We start from the raw sequence: 27040 nt of genomic DNA, 5'->3' as shown, positions 1-27040 counted from the left end.
CTTCCCAACTCATTTTACAAGGTCAGCATTACCCCGAAACCAAAACCGAAAGTATTAAAAGAAATTACTAACTAATACGCCGTATGAACATTAGTGTAAAATTCTTTAATAAAGTAATAGCAATCCAAATTCAGCAGATAGATCTGGAAAAAGGCAATGACATCTGCTCTCACCACTCCTATCTAATATTGTATGAATGTCCTAGCCCATACAATCAGGAAAGCAAAAGAAACAAAAAGTCTACAGATAGGAAAAGGTAAAGAGAAGTGTTTTTATGACAGTATGATTACTCATGTAGAAAATCTTAAGAAATCTAAAAAAAAAAAAAACTACTAGAATTCATATGGGAGTTTAGTAATGTCACAGAATACATGTAAAATATCAACTGCTATATATTAGCAATGAACGATTTGGAACTTAATATTTTTAAATAATATTTAAAACAGCATTAAGAAATATAAACTACTTAGGAATCAACTTAACAAAGATTGTGAAAGACTGCTACATAATATTGTTTAGAAAAATTAAAGAAGACCTAAATAAATGGAGGGACATATCATGTTCATGGGGTGGAAGACACAATACCGCTGAGGTGTCAAGTCTCCCCAAATTAATTAATAAATTTAATGCAGTCTCAGTTAAAATCCTAGCTGATTTATATAGAAATGCAAAGGAACTAGATAGGCCAAGACAATTTTGAAGAGAACAACAAAGTTGCTTTTTCTACATGATTTTAAGACATACTCTAAAGCTAGAGTAATCAAGACAGTGTGGTATTGGCATAAGAATAAACATACAGATCAATGAAACAGAATAGAAAGTCCAGAAACTGACCTATACATATATGGTCAATTTTTGACAAAGTTTCCAAAGTAATTATGTATGGAAAGGATAAGCTCTTTAACAAATGGCATTGAAACAACTGGATATCGACATGAAAAGAAAGCAAACCTCAACCCTTACTTCATAGCATATATCAAAATAAACTCAAAATGGATCACAGACCTATGGATAAAAGCAAAGACTATATGAGTATAAGAAAAACATAGGAGAATATTATTTGACCCTGGGTTAAGCAAAGATTTCTTAGATATGACAGAAAAAATCATGAAAAAGAGAATTTTAAAATTGATTAATTGGACTTCATCAAAATTAAAAGGCTTTGCTCTTTAAAAGATGTTAAGAAAGTAAATAGGCAAACCACAAACTGGGAGAAGTGTTGGAAAAACATATATTTCATAAAAGACATACATTCAGAATGTATAAAGAATACTTTTAAGTCAATAATAAGAAGACAACCCAATTAAAAACATAGGCAATATCACTATACACCTATTAAACCAGCTAAAACAAAGAAAAAAGAAAGAAGGAAGGAAGGAAGGAAAGAAAAGTGGCAATACCAAATACTGGCAAAAATGCAGAGAAACTGGATTTCCTATACCTTGCTAGCAGGAATGCAAAATGGTACTGCCATTCTGGGAAATAGTTTGGCATCTTTTTGTGAAATTAAACATGCTTTTACCATACAACCCAGAAATTGCACTGTTGAGCATTTATCCAAAAAAAAATAAAAACCTGTGTTTACATAAAAATCTGTACATGAATGTTCACAGCAACTTTATAAATAGCCGAAAACTAGAACAACTCAAATGTCTTTCAACGAGTAAGTGTTAAAACTCTGATACGTCTATCATACGATGGAATACTACACAGCAATAAAAAGGAACAAACTACTGATAGACACAACAATGTGAGTAAATCTCAAGGGAATTGTGCTGAGTGAAAACGCCAGTCTCAAAAGGAGGCATACTATATGATTCTATTTATTCTCAAAGTGATAAAATCATAGCGATAGAAAACAAACACTGGTACTAAAGGATAGGGACAAAGGATGGGATGGATTGTGTGATGGGGTATGCATGAGAGAGTCATTTTGTGGTAATAGAACAATTCTGTATCTTGATTGTTGTAGTAACTGCACAAATCTTTGCGTAGGATAAAAATGCATGGAACACACACACACATCCACATACCAACAAAATGCAGGTTTATTAAAGATAAAGCTGAATAAAGTCTGTTAACAGTAATACCAATGTAAATTTCCTGGTGTTGATACTGTACTACAAGCTACATAACATGTCACTATTGGAAAGCTGGGAGAAGTGTACATCAGACTCATTGTACTATTTTTGCAACTTCCTATGAGCCTATAATTATTTCAAAATAAAAAAGTATTTTTTAAAAATAAAGAATTTGAATAGACACTTCTCCAAAGTATACCTACAAATAGCAAATAAGCACCTCATTTAATAACGGCAAATAAAAAAATAGCAAAATGCTCATCATTAATCATCAGGAAAATGCAAATTAAACCACAATGAAATACCACTACACATGCACTAAGATAGCTAAAATTAGAAAGAATAACAATATCAAGTATGGACAAGAATGTGGAAGCAACTGGGCCTCTCATAAATCGCCGGAGGAGTAGCCATTTGGAAAACACTAGCAATTTCTTATAACGTTAGACAAACATACTCTTACCATATGACCCAGCAATGCAAATCTTAGGGATTTACTCAAGAAAAATAAAAACTGTGTTCACACAAAGACCTGTGCGTGGCAAGTATATAGCACCTTTATTTCTAAAAGCCCAAAACTAGAAACAATTCAGATATTCATTCATTAACAGGAGAGTGAATTAACAAATCATGGGGGGCTTCCCTGGTGGCGCAGTGGTTGGGAGTCCGCCTGCCGATGCAGGACACACGGGTTCGTGCCCCGGTCCGGGAGGATCCCACATGCCGCGGAGCGGCTGGGCCCGTGAGCCATGGCCACTGAGCCTGCGCGTCCGGAGCCTGTGCTCTGCAAGGGGAGAGGCCACAACAGTGAGAGGCCCGCATACTGCAAAAAAACAAACAAACAAACAAAGAAACAAATCATGGTATATCCATACAGTGGAATAATTCAACAATAAAATTGGTGAATCTCGAAAAACATTATGCTACGTAAGAGGATCCAGACATAAAAGAGTACATACTCCACAGTTCCATCTATATGAAAGACTTCAGGAAAGGCAAATTTAATCTAGTGATAAAAAGAAGACTGGCGTTTGCCTGGGACCAAGGGTCGGGGGGAGCAGGTGATACATTTGGAAGGAGCACAAAGGAAATTTTTGGGTGATGGAAATGTATCTTTTTTTTTTTTTTTTTTTTTGCGGTACGCGGGCCTCTCACTGTTGTGGCCTCTCCCGTTGCGGAGCACAGGCTCCGGACGCGCAGGCTCAGCGGCCATGGCTCACGGTGCCAGCTGCTCCGTGGCCAGCTGCTCCGTGGCATGTGGGATCCTCCCGGACCGGGGCACGAACCCGTGTCCCCTGCATCGGCAGGCGGACTCTCAACCACTGCACCACCAGGGAAGCCCGGAAATGTATCTTCATTGTGTTGATGGTTATATAGATATGAGCATTTATCACAACTCATTGTACGGTACATATATAATGTATGCAATTTTTTTGGTAAACTATGCTTCAAAAAAATTGATTTTTTAAAATGTAGACCTTAAGGTCTTCCTGAATTTTCAGAAATGATAGTGAGAGTTAAGTCAAAGAAGGTAATAGTTTTAAGTCTCACTTATTAGCAGAAATGATAGTGCCATTAACAGACACATGTCTTTCAGGAACACTAAACTCAACATGAGCAAAACTGAACTAAAAACTTCCTTTCACCACTAGCCCAAAACTATCCTTACTTGGGTGTTTCCTGCCTTAGTGAATGGCATCCTCAGATATGCAAGGTAGAGAACCAGCCAATATTTTTGACACTCCCCTTTTCCCTTCACCCCCCCATCTAATCAATTGTTCAATCCTTCCAATTGTATCTCCTAAACAGATTCCAAGTGTGTTGGCTTCTCTCCATCTCTATTATGACCACACTAGTCCAATCATCATCTCTCACCTATATCACTACTACCTACTGAATCCATCTCCCTGCATCTACTCTTACTTCCAGTATTGGTCTGGACTCTGATTGCAAATGACAGACATTCTATTCAAACTAGATTACTTTTTTTATTTTTATTTTTTTGCGGTACACGGGCCTCTCACTGTTGTGGCCTCTCCCGCTGCGGAGCACAGGCTCCGGACGCACAGGCTCGGCAGCCATGGCTCACGGGCCCAGCCGCTCTGCGGCATGTGGGATCTTCCCGGACCGGGGCACAAACCCGCGTCCCCCGCATCGGCAGGCGGACTCTCAACCACTGCGCCACCAGGGAAGCCCTAGATTACTTTTTTTAAAAGGAAGTATATTCATTGCATCACATAACCAAGAGGAAATGAACTAGTCATGATTAGATCTATAGATTTGCCTAATTTATTCAGGAATCCATCTTTCTCTCCATCTCTTAGATATGCTTCCCTCTAGGTTGGTTTTGGTCTCAGATGGCTCTCTCCAAATGATAGAAAAGATTACTGATCTTTTCCCTATTGATCTGACCTGATCCTTACAGCTGACAATCCCAGAGAGACAGGGTTTATCCCTTTCCTGAGAATTTGAGCAGACGTCCTGGAGAGGATGTTAATTAGTCTGACTTGGGTCATTGCCCACTGCTGAACCAAACCCTGAGGCCAAGAGAACAGGAAACTCTGATTAGTTACATTTAGATAAATTATGTGCCCATCCCTGTGATGGGGGATGAGGGAGTCAAACCTTACCCAAATCACATGGAAGGGGGTTTCCACAAGCAGAGGGGTGCTGGGACTTCCCTGGCAGTCCAGTGGTTAAGACTCCTTTCTTCCACTACAGGGGGCCTGGGTTCGATCTCTGGTCGGGGAACTAAAATCCCACAAGCCACATGCAGCCAAAAAAAAGAAAAAACAAAAACAAGGAGCGGTGTACTGTTACCAGAAGTGGAGGGCAAGAAGTGTGCTAGATGAACAAAAATCTTAACTACCAGAGTTTGCTTCCATTCTCCTGACAGCAGTCAGTTATTCTAGTTTATTCTATTTAAGTGATTCTCCTGGTTCAAATCTTTCTATGGCTTTTCACTACTCTTAGAACAAAATTCTAAATCTCCCAGGTGACTCAAAGGCCTTCATGCTCCAAGCCTACCTCACAAGGCTGAATTTTACATCACTCTCCCTTCATTCTCTATTCCAGAAACCATAGCTTTTGCTCAATTTCTTTAAGACATGCTTCCTCACAATCACTTTCCACAGCTATTGATTCCCCTGGAGACACAGTACCGCATAGTGGATATCTAAGCATCTTTAGAGCTCAGCCTGGACACTTCTTCCTTAATGAACTTTTCCTGATCCCCCAGATTAGGACAGATTCCTCCAGTTAAACTCACTCATAGTACCTGTGCATCTCCTTCATAGCATTTGTCTCCATTGAAATTATAGTCATTAAGATCATTATTGTTAACTATCTGACCTCTCCTGCTCAAATGGAAGTTCCATAAGGGCTGAGAATTACTGCCTCTTCACCACTGTAGTCCAAGCACCTAGCCCAGTGCCTAGAAGAAAACACCCAATTTTTTCTTCAACAAATTCAGTGAGGGACCAGAGGGGGCTGATAAATTCGGTTTTAGACAGATTGAATCAGAAATAACGACAAGGCAAGAAGTTAGAAAATTTGTAATAGTTGAAAATGTGGGAATTCCATGGTGAATAGAATCCATTGTTCCATGGGACTAATATCAAAAATGTATTTTGCTTCCCCAAATGAAGATTGGTTTCCACTGAGGTGTTGTGAGTTGATGAATCTGAGAGTATAAAAAGCCCCAGTCCACTCTGGAACTATTTACTGTCTACACACCTGGTGCTTTACTTATAAGCACAACCCAAACTGGAATGCCAACCATGGGCAAAAAAAGGAGGGAAGAATATTGCAAAAAGAAACCTGAGGTAATTTCAATTTGATTTACACAGGTCATTTACCTCAGAAACTGAAGTCAGATTTAGAGATTCAAACAACCCCTGTAATGGGTACATTTTCTACCACCCCTCCCCTCAGTACACAGCTTTTAGAGACACTAAAAGCACAGAGACTAAAAGCACAGAATTTCTTTGTGAGAAGAGCCCAATGCTCTGTGTCTTTCTCTACATCCTCTTCTCCTCCAGATCCACTCTATGCTAAACACAAAGGTTTTACTTGTTTGGAGTTATTCTGGGCTTAAGGAGTACTTCTCAAGAGAGTAGTCAAAAGGGTGTTTCTGTATTTTCCTTCCTGAGGTGTGTGCAGGGGAAAGAAAAAAAAATTCCACAGCCACACTCCCATTCAAAACAGTCCAACAATCATTTTTCTTAATAATATGTAGCAGTGAGTGGCTAGAGTCCTAGAACTTTCAGGCATGTCAGTTCTTTAACAAAGAAAAATGAGACTGATGTTTTCAAAAAACAGTTTTGATTGTAAAATACAGATATTTGGCTAAATTTTTAAAATAGTAAACGTCCAAACTTATAGGAAAAAATGATGGGGAGGAGGAAAAGGCACAAGAGAAAGGAAGCAGCTGTGCTTTAGCTTTACTCCAAAGTTAAACCAAACCCTTACTAAATTCATAGTTTATGTTGTCAGCAGCAAATGCAAAAACCTCATGACCAGGAGAAAAAAGCAGATGAGAAACCCTTAGAAGAGAGGGATGGTGCTGGGAGGAAAAAAAAGAAAAGATGTGAGCCCTACTTTGAAGCTGGGTTTGGACTTCAACATCTTTTCATAGCTTGTCCTCCGAGAATTTTCTCCGTACACAAGCCACGTGTGTTACCCACTGTATTTCCAAAGGGCAACAGGAGAATGAAGATTTAACTTGAGCTTAGGAATTGGTGAGGTGCTCGGCCACTTGTCCTCTCCCCTCCTCCATGTTGAAATGTCTTCTTCCTTCCCCCTTCCTGGCTCTTAAGTTGGACAGAGAGAGGGGGAATAGGTCACAGGTGCCTGAAGATCAACCAGCAGCAGCAGCACATCATATATGTGCACAGCCTAAGGGTTCAGAGATGGAAGGAAGGTAGGAAATACCATGCTAACCAGGTCCATACAGGACTAGAGGTCATCTGTATCTGATTTTTAAGTGTACTTGGACTGGTCCGTCGTTTTTCCAAACCCTCCTTTTGTCTGCTCATTAATGCCTAAAATTTCAGGCTTAAAAAGCAAATTTTGTGAATGAAAAGGTAATTTGGTTAAATCCTTAAAATTGTGTAAATTATTGTTACTACAGTCTTTTTCAGAAAGGAAATTTTGACAGGTTTTGTGAAGAGAGAGAAGAAAGGAATGAGGGGGGACTTGTGATGGGCCAAGAGAAAGGGTATAGAAAGGCCAGGCTGGAAGTAGAGAAGACCAACTCTGTTTTTGGTCTCTGCTATTGAATCCATGGTATCTGTAGTAGCAAGTTGTGGCTATTCTCTGAGATGTCAATGTTAACAGATAAACAATAATACACATTTACACATAATTGTGATTAAAATGTCTAGGCAGTATAATAATCGCTATATAAGGAAGTTCATTACTATGGATCCTGCAACTCAGCGCCAATCCCCAAAAGAGACAATATTTCTCCTGGTTACACACATTAAAATAATGCCAACCAGGGTAATTTGGAAGTGAATCATGTATCATATACATACTGCTATGGACCAAATTATGTACCACTAAAATTCATATGCTGAAGTCCAAATTACCAGTGTGATGGTATTTGGTGATGGGACCTTTGAGAGGTAACTGCATTTAGATGAGGTCATGGGGTGGGGCCCTAATCTGATAGGATTAGTGTTCTTTAAGAAAGTGACACCAGAGAGCTTGCTGCCTCTTTTTCCACCATGTGTGGACACAGCAAGAAGGTAGCCATCTGCAAGCCAGGAAAAGGGCCCTCACCAGGAACAGAATTGGCTGGTACTTTGACTTTGGATTTCCCAGCCTCCAGAACTGTGAGAATTAGCCTTCTGTGGTTTATGCCTCCAAGTCTATGGTATTTTTTATGACAGCCCAAGCTGACAAATACAAATTTTGGCACCAAGAAGTGGGATACTGCTGTAACAAATACCTAAAAATGTAGAAGCAGCTCTGGAACTGGAGAGTGGGTAGAGGCTGGAAGAGTTTTGAGGTGCATGCTAGAAGTATGGACGTTAAACGTGATTCCGATGAGAGCTCAGATAGAAGAGAGGAGAGATGGAGAGAAAGTTTTCATCTTCTTAGAGAAGACATAAATAATCATGAACAAAATGTTGGTGGAAATATGGATATTAAAGGCCATTCTAGTGAGGTCTCAGAAGGAATGAGGAATAGGTTATTGGAAACTGGAGGAAAAGGGACACTTGTTTTAATGTGGCAAAGAACTTGACTGAACTGCGTGTTATGTTTTGTGGCAGGAAGAATTTATAAGCAATGAAATTGGATATTTAGCCAAGGAGGTTTCTAAGCAAAGTGTTGAAAGAGCAGCGTGGTTCCCCCTGGCTGCTTACAGTAAAATGCAAAAGGAAGGCAATGAATTGAAGAAGGAATTGTTAAACAAAAAGGAACTTAAGAGATTTAGAAATTTCTCAGTCTATTCATATAGCAAAAAAAAAAAAAAAAGAGAGAAAGCTCGTTCTGAACGGAACACTAAGGGTGTGGCTCAATAACCATTAGATAAAAAGATCAGGGGTGGGCTTCCCTGGTGGCGCAGTGGTTGAGAGTCCGCCTGCCGATGCAGGGGACACGGGTTCGTGCCCCGGTCCGGGAGGATCCCACGTGCCGTGGAGCGGCTGGGCCAGTGAGCCATGGCTGCTGGACCTGCGCGTCCGGAGCCTGTGCTCCGCAGTGGGAGAGGCCACAACAGTGAGAGGCCCGCGTACCGCAAAAAAAAAAAAAAAAAAGATCAGGGGTGAGACTCATGGATTTAATCAGCCATCTCAGCAGAAGCCAGGAATAGAGATGGGATCACTGACAGGTGGGACTAAAGGAAACAGGAAAACGTGGGACAGAATGAAGGAAGACTATTGGACTGCTTAGATCCAACAGGAACGGATCATGAGCTATTTGGCTGAGAATATATACTCTTCTTAAAGAAAAGGAAAAAATAATGCCAAAGGTGATTCAGATCATTGGGGTTGCCTCCTCAGTTTCAAAGGCTGGGGCTACCACCTTGGTTTCAACCAGCCAGATGGTCTCTGCCTGAAGCCTCAGAGGTGGGGCCACCCTGCAGAGCCATGGGATTAGGGGTACCTGGAGCCTTGGGAGCAGACCTTGCCCAGGAGAGCCTGATGGGTGGGACCACCATGCCAGTGGGTCCATAAGGCAGGACCCTGCCCCTGTGGATCTGGAAGGAGGACATTCAGTCAAAGAGGAGCCTTAAGATTTACTGGAATTTGTCTTTCTAGGTTTTGGACTCGCTTGGGATGCATCATCCCTTCTTTCTTTTCTATTTCTCTATTTTGGTATGGGAATGTCTAGCCTATGCCCATCCCACCATTTTATTTTGGAAGCACGTAACTTGTCTGATTTCACAGGTTTATAGCTGGAGAGGGATTTTTGCCTCAGGATGAATTATATCTCAAATCTCACCAATTTAGATATTTAAATGAGACTTAGACTTTAGAGTGGATGCTAGAGTTAGAATTTTGGGGGCTGTTTGAATGATATGAATGTATTCAGCATGCAATAAGGACATGCATTTTGGAGGGCCAGAGGCAGAATGCTATGGACTGAACTGTGTCCCTATAAAATTCCTATGTTGAAGCCCTAACCCCCAAGTGTGATGGTATTTGAAGATGGGACCTTTGGGACCCTAGGGTTAAATAAGGTCATGAGGGTGGGACCCAAATCTGCTAGGACTAGTGTCCTTATAAGAAGACACACCAGAGCTTGCTACCTCCCTCCCCACCATGTGAGGACACAGCGAGAAGGCAGCTCTCTGCAAGCAAGGAAGAAGGCTCTCATCAGGAACTGAATTGGCCAGCACCTTGATTTTGAACTTTCTAGTCTCCAGAGCTGTGAGAATTACATTTCTGTTGTTTAAGCCTCCCAATCTATGGTATTTTGTTATGTCAGCCCACGAAGACTAATACACGTATTAACATGCACCATACACATACACAATGATTCATAATTGCATTCACCCTACAGAAATAACAAGAAGGCATAAAGCTATGTGTATAAGAATGTTCATTGTAGCAATCTGTAATAGCAAAATAAAGAAACAGCATTGTATTAGTTTCCTAGGGTTGCTGTAACAATGTATCACAAACTGAATGGCTTAAAAGAACAAATGTGTTATCTCACAGTTCTAGAAGTTAGAAGTCTGATATCAAGATGTCAGCAGGACCATGCTCCCCCTGAAATTTGTGGGAATCCTTCCTTTACTCTTCCTAGCTTCTGGTGATTTGCTAGTAATCTCTGGCATTCCTTGGCTTGTAGATGCAGCACTCCCATCCTCTGTTTTTACATGGAGAATATATGTCTTCATATCATCTTCCTTCTGTACATGTCTGTCTCTGGGTCCAAATTTCCTCTTTTTATAAGGACACCAGTCACATTGGATTAGGGCCCATCCTAATGACCTCATTTTAATTTGATTACCTCTGTAAAGACTCTGTTTAGAAATAAGGTCACATTCTCAGGTACTGGGCTTTAGGACTTCAACATATCTTTTTGGGGAGAGAGGGGAAAGGACGGTGCCATTCAATCCATAACAAACATAAATGTCTATTAACAGGGGAATGGAATTCTACATCCCTACAACGGATAACCGTACAGTCTTTAAGGAGGGGGGGGAGGGGGAGAGAGAGAGAGAGAGAGAGAGATGTACTGACCTGGAAAGCTGTCTGAGCTATATTATCAAATGGAAAAGGTAAGCATTTCAGACCAGTATGTATAACATGGTCTAAAAGACCATGGAGTCCTTATCTGAAATCTGGATTTTGTCTTGACATACCATTTGGAAAAAGTGCACCAAAATGTTTAATGGTAGTTAAATTGAAGAAAAGTAAGGGAAGTACTTACACTTTTTACAATTATACTTTTTAAGATAATTGTAGGTTCACATGCCGTTGCAATAAATAATACAGAGATCACGCGTACTCTTTACCCAGGTTTCCCCACTGGTAATGTCTCACAAAAACATAGTACAATATCACAACCAGGATGTTAATATTGACATAGTCAAAACACAGATTATTTGCATCACCATAAGCATCCCTCAAATTGCCCTTTTATAGCCACACCCACTTTTCTCCCACCCCTATATCCTCCTTAACCTTTGGCAACCACTAATATTTTTTCCATATCTATACTTTTGTCATTTCAAGAATGTTACATAAATAGAATCCCACAGTAAGTAACCTTTTGGGATTAAGCTTTTTTTCACTCACATAATTCTCTGGGTATTCATCTAGGTTGTTGCATATATCAGTAGTTCATTCCTTTTTATTTCTGAGCAGTATTCCATTGTACCACAGTTTATTTAACTATTCACTTGTGGAAAGACATCTAAATTATCTCCAGATTTTGTTACAAATAAAGCTACTATAAACATTTGTCTACAGGTTTTTGTGTGAACAAAAGTATTTACTTCTCTGGGATAAATGCCCAGGAGTATAATGTCTGGGTCATCCAGTTATTGCATGTTTCATTTTTTTAGAAACTGCCATACTGTTTTCCAGAGTAACTATACCACCTTTACATTTCAACCAACAATGTATGAGGGACTCAGTTACTCAGCATTTCCTCCAGTGGTTGCCATTTTCTAGTTTTTATTTTATCCGTTCAGATAGGTATGTAACAATATACCATTGTGGCTTAAATTTGCATTTCCATAATGGCAAATGATGTTGAACATTTCTTCATGAGCTTATTGACCATCTGTATATACTATTCAGTGAGCTGTCTCTTCATATATTTTTGGAGTGTTTTGTTTTTTTACTGTTGGCTTTTTAGGTTTCTCTGTATATTCTAGTTACTAGTCCTTTTTTTGGATATGTGTTCTGCAAATATTTCTCATATTTACAACTTATCTTTTCATTCTCTTAACAGGGTCTTCTGCAGGGCAAATTTTTAAATTTTGGTGAGGTATAATTTATCAATTTTTTCCTTTTATGAATTTTACTTATGATTTCAAGTCTAAGAACTCTTTGCCTAACAAACAGTTAAGAGCTAAGAACTCTTTGCTCCCAAAGATTTTGTCCTATTTTTTTCTAAAAAAATTTACTGTTTTACATTTGGCATTTAATTCTGTGGCCCTTTATGACCTAATTTTTGTATAAGGTGTGATCAAGGCTTTTTTTTTTTTTTTGCCTATGGATGTCCCACTGTCCTACCACCACTTGTTGAGAAGGTTGTTTTTCCTTAATCAAATTGCTTTTGCACTTTTATCAAAAATCAGTTGGGCATATTTGTGTGATTGAGGCAGTTTCTAGGTCCCCTATTCTGTCCCACTGATCCATGTGTCTATCCCTCCAGAGAGTCTTGATTACTGCAGGTACATCATAAGTCTTGAAATTAGGTAGATGGATTCCCCCCCACCTTTATTCTTCTTTTTCAAAATTGTTTTAACTATGCTTATTTCTTTATCCTTCCATATACATTTTAGAAAAATCTTATACAAATCTACAAGAATTCTTGTAGGAATTGTTATATGAATTATGTTAAATCTGTATATCAATTTGGGATTTTTGTTTTGGGGGTTTTTATCAATGCTCTTCGGTGTTTCTGAGTTGCTGGCTTTTCAGCTCCAAGTCTAGGATATATGAAGCAAAGAGAAAATTCAGAATACTTACCACCATACTGGTCCTTGGGTTCCAAGGTCCCTAGTAAGCCTGCCTTCTTATCTCTACCTTTCAGATTCTTATATTTGTTTTACATATAATATCCAGGGGTTTTAGTTGTACATAGTGGGAGGAATAGGGAAATGTACATCTATACCATCTTCCTAGAAATGTAAGTTGTATTTTCATTTTTTTACTTTATATAATAATTTTTTTGTATATGGCCAAATGATTTTTGACGAGGGTGACAAGACTACACAATGGGGAAAGGTCAGTCTCTTCAAAAAATGGTTCTGTGGGGCTTCCCTGGTGGCGCAGTGGTTGAGAGTCCGCCTGCCAATGCAGGAGACACGGGTTCATGCCCCGGTCCAGGAAGATCCCACATGCCGTGGAGCGGCTGGGCCAGTGAGCCATGGCTACTGAGCCTGTGCGTCCGAAGCCTGTGCTCCGCAACGGGAGAGGCCACAACAGTGAGAGGCCCGCGTATCGCCAAAAAAAAAAAAAAAAAAAAAAAAAAACGCTTCTGTGAAAAATGGATATCCACATGCAAAACAGTGAACTTGGACCCTTGCCTTATACCATATACAAAAATTAACTCAAAATGGATTAGAGACTTCAATGTAAGATCTAAAATTATACAACTCTTAGAAAAAGCTTTAGCACCTTGGACTTGACAATCAAAAGCATGGCAACAAAAGCAAAAATAGACGAATGGGACTATAGCAAACCTTAAACTTCTGCATATTAAAAAAAAACAATCAGCAGAGGAAAAAGGCAATCTATGGAATGGGAAAAAAATTATAAATCATATACCTGATGCAGGATTAATATCCAAAATATATAAGGAACTTTTACAAATTAACAACAACAAATATCTCTATTTAAAAAGTGGACAAAGGACTTGAATAGACGATTCTCCAATTAAGATATACAAATAGCCAACAAACATATGAAAACATTACTAATCCTAAGAGAAATGCAAATTACAACCACAGTGAGATATCATCTCACATTCATTAGGGTGCCCACTATTCAAAGAACAGAAAATAACGTTTTCATTGGAAGGATGTAGAAAAATTGGAACCCTTGTGCAGTACCGATGGGAATGTAAAACATTGCAGCCATTATGGAAAACAGTATGGATGTTCATAAAAAAATTAAAAATATAATTATCATATGATCTAGCAATCGAACTTCTGGGTATATATCCAAAAGAATTCAAAGAAAAATGTCGAACAGATATTTGCATAAAAATGTTCATTGCAGTATTAATCACAGTAGCCAAGAATGTCCATTAACAGATGAATGGATAGAGAAAATGTGGTACATACATACAATGGGTATTATGTATTCTCTAAAAAGAAGGAAATTCTGTCACATTCTACAACATGGATGAACCTGGAGGACATTATGCAAAGCAAAGTGAGCTAGACACAAAAGGCCAAAATCGGTATGATTCAATTCATGTGAAGTGTCTAAAGTAGTCAAATTCATAGAAACAGAAAGTAGAATGATGGTGCCAGGGGCTAGGAGGGATAGGAAGTGGGCATTCGTGTTTAATGGGTACAGATGAAAGAGTTCTAGAGATCTGTCAAACAACAAAGTGAATATACGTAACACTACTGAACTGCACACTTTAAAATCTTTTTTTTTTTTTTTTTTGGCCAAGCAGCATACAGGATCTCAGTTCCCCAACTAGGGATCGAACTGGCTCCCCCTGCAGTGGAAGTATGGAAACTTAACCACTGGACTGCCAGGGAAGTCCCTCTCTTGAACTGCACACTTTAAAATGGTTAAGGTGGTAAAATTAAGGTTATGTGTTTTTTACCACAATAAAAAAAAAGAAGCAAAAATAATAATTACCCATAAGCACAGGCAACAAAAGCAAAATTAGACAGATAGGATTTCATCAAACTAAAAGGGCTCGGCACAGCAGAGAAAACAATCAACAGTGAAGAGACAACCTACGGAATGGGAAAAAATATTTGCAAACCATATATCTGATAAGGGGGTAATACTCAAAATACAGAAGGAACTCAGCTCAATAGCAAGAAAACAAATAATCATGTTTTAAAATGGGCAAATGACTTGAATAGATATTTCTCAAAGAAGTCACACAAATGGACAACAGGTCTGTGAACAGGCGCTCAGCATTATGAATCATCAGGGAGAGAGTGAGAGGGAGGAGAAAACAGGAAAGGAAAAGAAGGGAAGGGAAGGAAGCAATTGTATCACCTTATTATAATGTGTGATACTTAATAGCTGAGAGTTTTACAATTAATTAATAAAAGAAAACTAAGCAAGCAACAAAAAAGACAATCATGAATGCCAGGGAAAACAAAAAGTTGCTCAAAGAAGGAACATAATCCCCTACATGGCTCAATTGCAAGTAATCTTTACACAGTCCTAATATTATCAACACTGAATATCATCTAACCAAAAATTATGGTAAAATCATATTAATATGATAAGAAAGCTGAAATGGGAGTAAAGTATTGGCTGTAAGTGAGCTAAATCCTCACCTTCCACAGTAGGAAGTCAATTGGTAATATTAAACATTTATTAAAAATCAAGAAATAACAGTATAAGCAGGTTATTCCAATTGTAGAAGTAAATACTAGAAGCTCTAAGAAAATGCTTGCCTCTGGGGAACTGGAATCAGACGTAGGGAGAGAGAGAGATTAAAATCATTTTTAAAAGACTATCACTATTAAATCTTTTCTAAAGTTTTAATTCTTGCTTTTATTATATGAAATCTCAATTCAGAGAACTGGGTTAACTTATTTTAAAATCTCTTCAGTGGAAGTAATTATTATATATTCACATATCTAGTGCTTACGTCCGTTTAGCTTTCTGATCCTTAGATATTCTAGGCAATGTTACACAATTATCTATGTCAATATAAATATAATTTAAATTTAGGTGCCATTTTCCACCTTCACTCAAATTTAACTTCTATTCAGAAGGTATTCACAACAATTTACTTGACAAATTCTTATCCTAAATATCTCAAAAATTGCTGTCATCATTATAGTTATTCATTTTATAATTATTTATCTGTGGTAAATGGTCCTTGTATTGGCCCCCAAATCATGACGCAACATTTTCAGAGTGTTCCTCTATCATTTTTGCCTAAACCACAGAATGATTATTAAGAAGCACTTAAATAATAATCTGATTGAAGGTTTAACTAACCACCTGGTTCCTTAAATGAGTTTTGGAGATGTGCCATGGTTTTAAACTAGTGCTTCAGTCTGAGCTGTGATCTACTTTTAAAGACTGTATAAATCCTAGCGCATTGCAGGCACCTGAAAATGAATGAAAAAGTCAATTTATGTTCTGGTATCAAACAATTTGAATTTTAGAGTCTATTGTCACATAATGTGATTATATTTGTAAGTTCTTCTGAAAATCCAACAGTTATTCAAAATTTTAAAAATAGGCTTCCCTCTGTAACCTTGGCCAAATCACTTAATCTAAAAATGATGTAGTTTTCTCTTTTTTAAAATAGGAATAATAACCTCACATTGCTCTCTCTCATACTCTGTGCGTCTCACAGAGTGATAGTACATAAAATATTAAGGGCAGGAAGTTTCCTTCCCTTCCCCACTTCTGTTTTAAGGTATCACAAAATGATCACGAAGCAGAGAACAATCTCCCTAAGGATATTTATCTATGAAGGGAAAAATAGTAATATTATACTGGAAAAACCCAGTAAGATGACATTATCAACATTATGTGTCCCCTGAAATGATAAACAGAGAAAGATATAGGATCATTTCTGGGGTATTCTTGCCAAAAATGCAGAATCTCAATTTAATCTTAAGAAAAACCCAAATGAGAGGCATTCTCCAAAGTAATTGGCCAGTACTCATCAGCAATGTTGAGGTCATTATAGAAAAAGACAGAATGAGAAAACGTCACTGATTGGAGAAGACTAGAGACAACTAAATTTAGTGTGGGATCCTGGAATAAAAACAGGACTTTAGGGGGAAGACTTGTGAAATTTGAATAAGTTTAGTTAATAGTATTGTTACAATAGTAGTTTCCTAGTTTTTATACTTATACAATAGTTATATAAGTATTGACCTTAGGGGAAGCCAAGTGAAGCATATACAGGAACTCCCTATCTTATATTTGCAACTTAAAAAAAAAATTATTTCCAAATAAAAAGTTTAAAAAGAAGTATCAGCGAACAAATTCTTAACATTCTTTTTTCTATTTTTTCTTTTTTTTTTTGGAACGAGATCTCAATTGTTATGGACTAAATTTTCTTCCAGAATTTCTAGGTTGAAGCTCTAATCCCCAATGTAAATGGCATCTAGAGATGAGGCCTTTGAAGGATAATTACAATTAAATGAAGTCATGAGGGTGGGGCCCTAATCTGATAGGATTAGTGTCGTTAAAAGAAGAGAAAGAGGTGTCTCTCTCTTTCTCTTTGTCTGTCTCTCTATCTCCCCTCATCCCCCTTCCCAATCTCCACCACCCCCACCCCTAAGCATGCAGAAAAGAGGTCACAGCAAGATGACAGCCATTTACAAGCCACGAAGAAAGCTCTCACTAGAGCCCAACCTTACTGGCACCCTGATTGTGGCCTTCCAGCCTCCAGAACTGTGAGGAAACAGATGTCTGTTGTTTAAGCCACCCAGTCTATGGTATTTTGTTATGGCAGCTGGAGCTGACTCACACACCAATTAAGCTACTAAGTGCTGACATATACCAAAGTGCCTTTCACTGTAGTTCAAATCTAAAATAACGTTCTACAGATCTCAGCTATTTCCTAAAGTATTGCCTTTTATTGAATATAGCTGTGTTCCTACTAAATAATGGAGACTTATTTAGCTCTAAATTACCACTCTTAGGTCTGTCCTTGATAGATAACTGGCTGTTTTTCTCAATTTGTCCCCAAATCCATTCTCCATCCTGCTCTGTGCCCTAGAAGGGTGACCTCTGTGGTAGGAAACTCCTCACCCCTACCCCAGGCCCTTGCCCCCTGGCTTCTGGTTGGAGTGTTGATTCCTCCTGTTTATGTGTCTGCTCACCCCCTTCTGGCCATGGCTGGTCCTGCAACAACTATAGCTCTTGTTGGAGGCCACTTCCAAGATCACCACTCTCACCTGCTCTGATAACACCCTTTCCTCTCCTGCCCTCCAGATCTATGAAAGTAATGGCTTCCTGCTGTTACCCCTGGGTATCTTAACATCCCTTGTTGAGTCCCTTAGTCCCTTAATACACCCACTCCTCTGTAAATAATTCTTTTAATAAACACATCTGTTTAAAAAATTCCACTGTTACGCAAGATGAATAAGTCTGGAGATCTAATGCACAGCAAGGTGACAATACTTAATAATACTGTATTAAATACTTGAAATTTGCTAAGAGACTTGATCTTAAGTGTTCTCACCACACAAAAAAATCATGACCGTGTGAGGAGATGGATATGTTAATTGACTTGATTGTGGCAATCATTTCACAATGTATATGTATATCAAAACATCAGATTGCACACCTTCAATATATGCCAAATTTTTGTTAGTCATTTATATACCTCAATAAAGCTGGGGGGTAAAAAATCCCAGCTGAGTGTGCTGTCAGGATTCTGGCACAGATATGCCACTTAAAATCATTGAGGGGTTTTGATAGGCTTTCTTTTCTTTTTTTTTTTCCTAAAGAGTCACAGGTACTCCAAACTTTTGGTTCAAGTCACATAGAACAACATCATGAATAGCACTCATTGCACTATAGATAACATCATTTATTCTTATCATTATATAGTGATTTTGAGATAATCTTTTATGGAAATTTGAAGCTTCTCCTACCCTAAAGACATTTCCCTAAAGCTCTCTGGAGAAATATCCAGTTTTAGTGACAATCTCAGCTCCAAAACACAGCAAAAATGAAAATCCCTACTGAAAGAAATGAAAATATCTACCTAAACAGAGGGCTGTGTGTTCAGGGGTGTGGCGGACTTGGGTTCCTATCCTAGTTCCAGGAATTAATAATTGTATGATCTAGGGCTACTTATTCTCTCTGTGTCTCCGTTTCTTCATCTGTAAATTAGACAACAACCTACCTCAAAGAGATGTTACAAGGATTAAATGAGGTAATCTAAGGTTTGCTCTTAGCATAATGCCTTACACATAGTAAGTGCTCATTTTCCTTTTAATTTATTAAATAGGGCTGTTTTATCTATAGTTGATAAAGTATGACCCAAGAGGAAGCAATATTCAGCCTAAAGGATTGTTGAATTATTTACTCAAAGATTTAGTAGATCATGCAGTATTTGTCTTTCTCTGTCAGACTTATTTCTCTTAACATAAAACCTTCAAGGTCCATCCCTTTTGTCACAAACGGCAGGATTTCCTTCTTTTTACAGCTGGATAATATTCCAGTGTATATATACCACATTTTCTTTATCCATTCATCTATTGTTGGACACTTAGGGTATCTCCTTGTCTTGGCTAATGTGAATAATGCTGCAATGAACATGAGGATGCAGATAACTCTTCAACATAGTGACTTCACTTCATCTGCCAGAAGTGGGATTGCTGGATCATACGGTAGCTTTATTTTTACAGGAGGAATGGGGAGATGTTGGTCAAAGGGTACAGATTTTCATTTATAAGATGAGTAACTTCTGGGGATCTAATGTAAAGCCCGGTGACTGTAGTTAACAATACTGCATTGTATACTTAAAAGTTGATAAGAGAGGGCTTCCCTGGTGGCACAGTGGTTGGGAGTCCACCTGCCAATGCAGGGGACATGGGTTCAAGCCCTGGTCCGGGAAGATCCCACATGCCGCGGAGCAAGTAAGCCCAGAAGCCACAACTACTGAGCCTGAGTTCTAGAGCCCATGAGCCACAACTACTGAGCTCGCATGCTACAACAATGGAAGCCTGTGCACCTAGAGCCCATGCTGCTCAACAAGAGAAGCCACCACAATGAGAAGCCCGTGTGCCACAATGAAGAGTGGCCCCTGCTCGCTGCAACTAGAGAAAGCCCATGCGCAGCAACGAAGACCCAATGCAGCCAAAAATAAATAAATAAAATTAATTAATTTAAAAATATATTTTAAAAATAATAATAATAATTTTTTTAAGTTGATAAGAAAGTAAATAGACCTTAAATGTTCTCAACACACACACAATGATAACTATGCAAGGTGATGGATCTGTTAATTAACCTTAATGTAATAATTTCACAACATATACATATATCAAATCATCACATTGTACACCTTAAGCTTATACAATGTTATTTGTCAATTATGCAGGAATCCCTGTTTTCTGAAAGTTTGCTTCAAGCCGCTTAGTTTTTACAAAAGACCTACATTAGTACCTGTTTTTGCCAACTGAAAGAAATCCAAAGAGGATTTTCACTTTTATGAAAAAAGGAGAAAAGCAAAAATAGTGATCAGTGTTTTTCAGTGAGCCATTGTAGAGGCCCAGGGCACCCAGGGCAGTGAGAGGGGCCCTGCCAATCTCCTTCCCTGGAACTACACTCAGCATCTCAGCATCAAGCCACCATAGCTTTGCACTGTGTCTGTGAGCATCTGTGCTTTGCCTCAATTTATTCTGTGCATCCATTAGCAAGATGTGTCCTAAGGTAATTGCTTCCTCGCTTTACACCATTTTGGCTTACGAAGGTTTCATAGGAAAGCTCTACTTTCGGATAGTGGAGGAAACCTGTATCTCAATAAAGCTGGGAAAAACAAAACAAAACAAAACAAAAAAGACTTGGTAGAGCTCACTAGCACAATACACAAGTGAGTCAATTATTTAGAAAATGGGAAACAGAGGGAAGTCTTTTTTCTCCTCAGAACTCCTATATACCCTTCCTTAATATGAGTAAATATCAAAGAGAACCTGGATATAATATGGGAAGTTGTTAGAGCATCTTGTTCTGCAAAGAGATAGGGGAAGCTGCTCAAGTATTTGGAGAAAATCCAACCCCAACTCATGTTTTGGTAGGGAGATGGAGACGGCAGAACAATCTTAAAAAACGTATTGACTATTTTCCTTTTCTGAAACTCTCCTACTCCAGAATAAAAGGAAAATTGTTCAGGATATCCATTTTAATTTTTGATGGCCTTATTTTCAGATATTTATGGTAAAGAAAAATAATTCGTTTTCCCCTTTATTATAAAAGGAGTACTTACTTGTAATAAATTCAAAAATACTGACATGTATACAGTAAAAAATAGTTGCCCTCTCAACACATACTTTTAAACTAAGAAGTCTCTCTTCTGCTTCCAACTTTGATCCTTATGAGTGTATTGAAACACAAATCACAGCATGAACAAAGGGAATTGGAATGCATTACTTTAATATTAAATTAAAAGGTTAAGTTAAAAATTATTCAAAATACTTATATCTATATGAAAATTCAAGGGACTTCCCTGGTGGCGCAGTGGTTAAGAATCTGCCTGCCAATGCAGGGGACACAGGTTTGAGCCCTGGTCCGGGAAGATCCCACATGCCGTGGAGCAACTAAGCCAGTGCGCCACAACTACTGAGCCTGCACTCTAGAGCCCGCGAACTACTGAGCCCGCGTGCCACAACTACTGAAGCTCGCGTGCCTAGAACCCGCGCTCTGCAACAAGAGAAGCCACCGCAATGAGAAGCCCACGCACTGCAGCAAAGAATAGCCCCCGCTCGCCGCAACTAGAGAAAGCCCGCGTGCAGCAACGAAGAGCCAATGCAACCAAAAATAAAATAAATAAAATTTTTAAGAAAAGAAAATTCAATATTTATTCATTCATCAAAATGATGTTTCCATCACAGTCTTGGCCTAATTGAACTCTGGCTGCTCCTGGGAACACACCTCCCCACGGTCCTCTCACCTCCTTTTACTTTTTTATATTTATATAAACTGCCATTTCCAAACCATTTCTCCTCCTCTGTCTCAGAAACTCCATCCTTTATGAAGTTTCCAGCCCGCTTAACCAGCACTTGCCCCTCCTCACGCCGTCACCTATGATCCCTTCAGTTGCTTCAATGAGAAGCAGCACAGAGCTCGCTGTCTTCCTCTTCGCTCTGTCTCTGTCTCCATCTCCAATGACTGCATCACTCACGCGCTGCCCCATTCAACATCAGGTCCCTCAGCATCTTGATCTTTTTCTCTCCAATAGTCCTTTTATTTTCTTCCATTTAATCCCCTCAACTCTAAAGTCATAACTTCTCCTTATTATTACCAATCATTACATCACCTCCTAAAAAGTGATCTCAAACCTTTCCTCTCCTCCCAGTGCATTTCCTCTGGTACCCATTTCAAAAGTGCTTTTGTCTCACTGAGAATTCTGATCTACTAACCCTACAAGTGTTTCAATATCCATTATTCACTTTTTTGGCTTCACATCCCTCTTTCCATTTATTGTCTATTTCTCCCCAATAAAATGTAAGCTCCATGAGGACTTTTTCACCCTTATCTCTAGCGTCTGGAACAGAACCATGCCTGGGTAAAAGAAAGCACTCAATAAACACTAACTAAATGCATAAATGCCTTCTGTGGGCCAGGTGTTTGGCAAGGATAAAGAAACAAAAATAGCCTCTCCTCTCAACAAGTTTAAACGAATGTGTATTATGCATACGTATTAGTGCATGCACACATATTTCAAGTATTTTTACTTGAACCAACTACTTATTCTTAGCCTACTTAAAAAATAATTTTAGGGACTTCCCTGGTGGTCCAGTGGGTAAGACTCCGTGCTCCCAATGCAGGGGCCCTGAGTTTGATCCCTGGTCGGGGAACTAGACACCGCGTGCATGCTGCAACTAAGAAGCCTGCATGCTACAACTAAGAGAGTCCGCATGATGCAACTAAGACCCAGCGCTGCCAAAATAAATAATAAAAATAGTTTTACATTTTGTTATTCCAATGTCCTTACACTACGTTTGGGAAGTCTCTAACTAGCAAGAAAATCTTTGAACTTTCCAAACGTATCTTTTAGGTGTAACAAGTAATAGTGTAAGGCATCTAGAACCCTAAAAATAATTAGCTGTTTTTTTAAATCCATCTGATACAAATAATCTGTCAGTTCAACAAACACCAGAAAGTGATCATGTTAGCAATGCACAAAAGGGAACAGTGTGCAGTTGTTAGGCGTTTCATATTATTCCCACCTCTAGCACCAATGAGTGTTCAAATGGCACCATTGTGCAAAACAGAAAGACATGTTTTTGCCATCGCCTGGAAAAATGCTGTAATAACTATACAAATCCACAATGACTACAAGCATGAATGGCTCCCACTAACGTTGCACAGTTCTACAGTTTAAAAATATTGGTTTAACCCATTATTTCCAAAACATTTGATCATGGAACTTTTCTGTTTCTTCATGCCATTCACACAGATCATGTGGAACTAACATTTTCTGGTATATAATTTGGGAAGTATTGCTCTAGGATACCATAGAAAGTGATTAGTATTAAGCCTATGGCTTTCATTTTCAATTTTATATGTTTGCAATATTCTCTGAGGGTTTGACCTGGAGTCAGATGGACTTGGATTTGAACCCCAGCTTTGGCACTAATTTTGAGCCAGTTACGTACCCTAAGGGTCAGTTACCTTCTCCGTAAAATGCAAATAGCAATAGGACTGCCCTTATAAAATAAGGGTTACAAGAGACCTTGGTTGGTCCCTGATATATACTAAATTCTCATTAAATCGTAATTCTACTAATAATATTCTTTAGGCCATCTGATGTACAGGGCAAAATTCCATAAAGCGGGGGGTGTATTTAAATGAGGAAGTGTAACTGTGAAGGAGTAATTTAAAAAGATGAAAGTCAACTGGATTTTTGTTATAAAATCATTTTTACCAAAACAAAAGTATTTGGGGATTACAAGCAGAATTTATGAGCTCCTCAATAGACAGTGTATACAAAACTCGAGTCCTATTTTAATACAGAAAGAAAACCACTTTTGCCAATAGTGAATATACATACTCCCATATTCACATGCTATGGGTCATATCATCTCCCTGTCAAGCAAGGACATTGGTAACACAGTTTAGAGACTACCCCTTGGTCAATGGACTGAGAAGCCAGCATTGCAGTCCACTGCAAATTAATTAATTTATTAATCACCCCAGGATCTCAGGGATGTGTTGACCTAACTGCAATGAAGTTGGACCAATTCATAAGCCTTCTGTCATGTATCCAGTCTGCCCCCTAGCTTGACATGTTTATCAACTATGTGTGCACAGTAGAATGTGGATAGAACAATTTGTAATTACCACTAAATAAATGGGGGGAAATAGACAAACAATTGCCAGGCGTATTCCCATGGCAGCAACTTCCAACATTTATTTTCCACCTTTAGAAATGGCTTGAGATGTGGTGATCGTATGAGCATCCAAGTGAAAAAGATGCTGTTCCTGCACCCTTACCTGGGAGAAGGGAGCCCAATTCACAGAGCATCTGGAACACTTGACTTCTGTGAGAGTACTGGGCTGCTCACCCCCGGCTTATACAAGGACAGAGTCTCTCTCTAGCCCTGGAGACTACTTTTTCTAAGTACATTTCTCAGCATAATAATGGTCTCTATTTCCATTTCTGCCTCTGCTACTGAGAGAGAATTGAGAACCACAGACTAATTCATGATCATTATCTGTATGTTTCTATAAAGAGTGGTAAAATGCTTATTGTGAGGAACGCAGCTGAAATGCCCATATTAGCATTTACAGCAGGAGATATACACCTCCCTTATCTCTTCATTTGTGGTTTACCAGTTATCCTCTTACCTCCTAGTGACTCAAAGCTGTACCAGCAGCTAACCTTTGAATGTAGCTCCTTCCTCCTCAAGATGAGCAGCTCTAAAAAAATGAGAACCAATGGAAGTAGCAGTCAAGATGTGCAGTTTTCAATTTACACAGTTACTTGGACTTTTTAAAATCTGTTTTCATCTGAGCATATTAATACAGACCACAAAGAAATGAATTAGTAAAAGAAATGTAACATTAGAAAAAAACTTAAGGAAAAAGAAAATACTGTGAAAGTATAATAAATTAATACTATAATAAAATGACAGTCTTTATGGTGAAGAGGCGATAACCAAAAAGTCAGCGATTATAGGTGCATTTATACTTGGCCTGGGACATCAGAAACACTAATTAAGACAGAGGGAAGCAAGCAGAGAAGCAAAACGCTGATGTAAGATGATCGCAAGTAGTCTGTGTTCAAATCAGTCCATTTTAATGATTCATATGACACAGCGCTAAAATTATTGGAAAAAGTATTTCAATGATTAAAGCGTTTTTTTTTACTTTGGTATCTGTTAACGCAGAGAATAACGACTGTAAAACAGGTCTATCTTCTGCTTTAGTATTGGTTTTAAAGCATAAACTGGTATGAATTACTATGGAAATGAGAATGGTATTTAAGGTAGTATTCACAACTGAATTATTCTGCTAGCTTAGAAGTAATGATTAAAATGGCTAGAATTACAAAGTGACTTACAAAAAAGATATTAGTGAAAAATACCTTAAAGTTCACCTTGCCAGCTTTGCGATGGGCATACCCCCAAGTGTTTCACTTTTCAGGAGCGTTGCCCATAAACTATTCGGCAGCAGAGGGCGCTCTTCTGTCAAAATCCGAAGTTCTTTTTTAAAACCTTTCAGAGCCGCATACTCGCTAGCGTCCAAATAACAGTAGTTAAGTGTCAAAAAATGAGTCCGTATGAGCTTTGAGTTTTATTTAAGGGAGAAGGATATCGAAGTAGAACATTTATGAAATATAACTGAATGAGACCTTAGATTTTTTAGCAAAAAAAAAAAAAAATCTCTTCTAAATGATGTATTTGTGTGATTCATGCCACTATTTTCTGAGGACCGACTAGGTGTAAGACACCAACATATACTTTCAGCGTCATCCCCGGATATTGTTACGGGAATGCTTGTAACCTTAGCATGTGTTGTGTGCGCTTTAAGGGGAGGACATTTTAAAACAAAACGAAGAAACTGGAAGTCATCGTATTTCTCGCATTCAAAAGTAAGGAATTCACTATGTCACAGATTTTACCTAAAATGTTTGCAACAAACGGCAGATACAGTTCCTATTCTCACTTTACCTTCTGTACAGATAAATGATTTTGTAACATCTGAATACTAATATAAAACAATATCTGCACATTTATCACCCGCGATCAATGCCATCCTCTCGAGAGAATCCTGGGTGCCAATATACTCCGCAACATCGGGTTGCTTCCCGAATTTCAAAGCGTGGTCTTTTTCTCCCTCTCTGACACTCTCTGCCACCACCCGCCTTCCCAGAGCCAACCAGCTCAGGTCAGGGCCAAGTTGCTGAACATTTCCAGTCGCTACAAGATTCTCTTCCCCTATAGAACCACAGGGGGGAAACTTTCCGCATCGCCGCTTCATATTGGCTAATTGGTGCTTTTTTAAAAAGACTTAGCTTTAAACATCTTGCATTTTCCGAACACGCCTTGTTTCGTTTTCAAGCTAACGAGGTCTTACTTGTGATCGTGCAAAAGCCTTTTTTGAACACCCCAAGTCGCAAGTCATTGGACAGGCCTCTAGCTGCGTGTCCAGGTGTCACGTGGTGCCTTCGCAAGCCACCCAGAGCGTTTGCTCCGGTGAAACCCTGCAAACTTTCTTTTTCTTTCTGTGGAAAGCAAAAAGACCCAGTCTAAAAAGCGCCGGCCCTCGGCTTGCCAAAATTGATCCTCTGGGAGGCAGCCAGCGTCCCGGAAGACCGGCTGCATGACTCAAGGCTCGAAAGGTTCCCGAGTTCAAGCCACTCTGGACGCCGCCGCCGCCACCGCCGCCGCCGCCGCCGCTTCGCACTCGTCTCCCGGCCGGCGCAGCCGCCACCCCGCTGTCCCCGCCCGCCGGCCCGCGCGCCCCGCGCGCCCGCTGAGGGGGAGGGGCGCGCTCGGCCGCTGTCGCCGCCCGGTTGAGCAATCCGGCTATGCAAATAGCGGGGTTACGACAGCCAATCGGAGGCCGGCTTTGCCGTGACGCGCGCGCCGAGAGCCCGTAGTATTTATAGATCGTATTTAAAGAGCCCTTGGGAGTCTACCCGGGCTCAGCTGGGCGGCGGCGGCCGCTGCGGCTTCGGATGCGGCGGTGGCGCTGCAGTTGGCCCTGCGCGAGTGCGGTGGCGGGGCTGTCGCTGCTGGTCTCTTCCCTGTGGGGGTGTTAGGCGTGGAGGAGCGTCCGAGCACGTTCCTCAGTAGTTTTTACCCACTTCCCAGCTCGGCTTCTGGAGGGGGGGGGAGATGCTGCAGCTCCGACAATAGTTTTGCTTAAAACAAAGCCAGGGATATGAAATCTCAAAGCTGTAGGGCGGGT

At 39.4% G+C, this 27040-nt stretch overlaps 1 long non-coding RNA gene across 3 annotated transcripts in view; it reads right to left on the bottom strand.

Annotated features, from left to right (window-relative positions):
• The window catches only part of LOC137201726 (uncharacterized), a 151522-nt gene extending 124970 nt beyond the window's left edge, over positions 1 to 26552 (bottom strand). For 2 of the 3 annotated variants that reach the window (XR_010932295.1, XR_010932294.1), the window contains exons 1-2: positions 25212 to 26552; positions 24473 to 24544 (exon numbers count right to left, since the gene is read on the bottom strand). This is a non-coding gene — a long non-coding RNA (uncharacterized lncRNA). Of the gene's footprint in view, positions 1 to 2616; positions 2866 to 24472; positions 24545 to 25211 lie in introns of those variants that run through there. The other variant, XR_010932293.1, reaches the window with a different exon arrangement.
• Between the last annotated feature and the right edge of the window lie 488 nt (positions 26553 to 27040).

The sequence above is a fragment of the Pseudorca crassidens genome, chromosome 11, assembly GCF_039906515.1.
Source record: "Pseudorca crassidens isolate mPseCra1 chromosome 11, mPseCra1.hap1, whole genome shotgun sequence".
Lineage (NCBI taxonomy): Eukaryota > Metazoa > Chordata > Mammalia > Artiodactyla > Delphinidae > Pseudorca > Pseudorca crassidens.
This window is presented reverse-complemented; position numbering and strand designations above follow the sequence as displayed.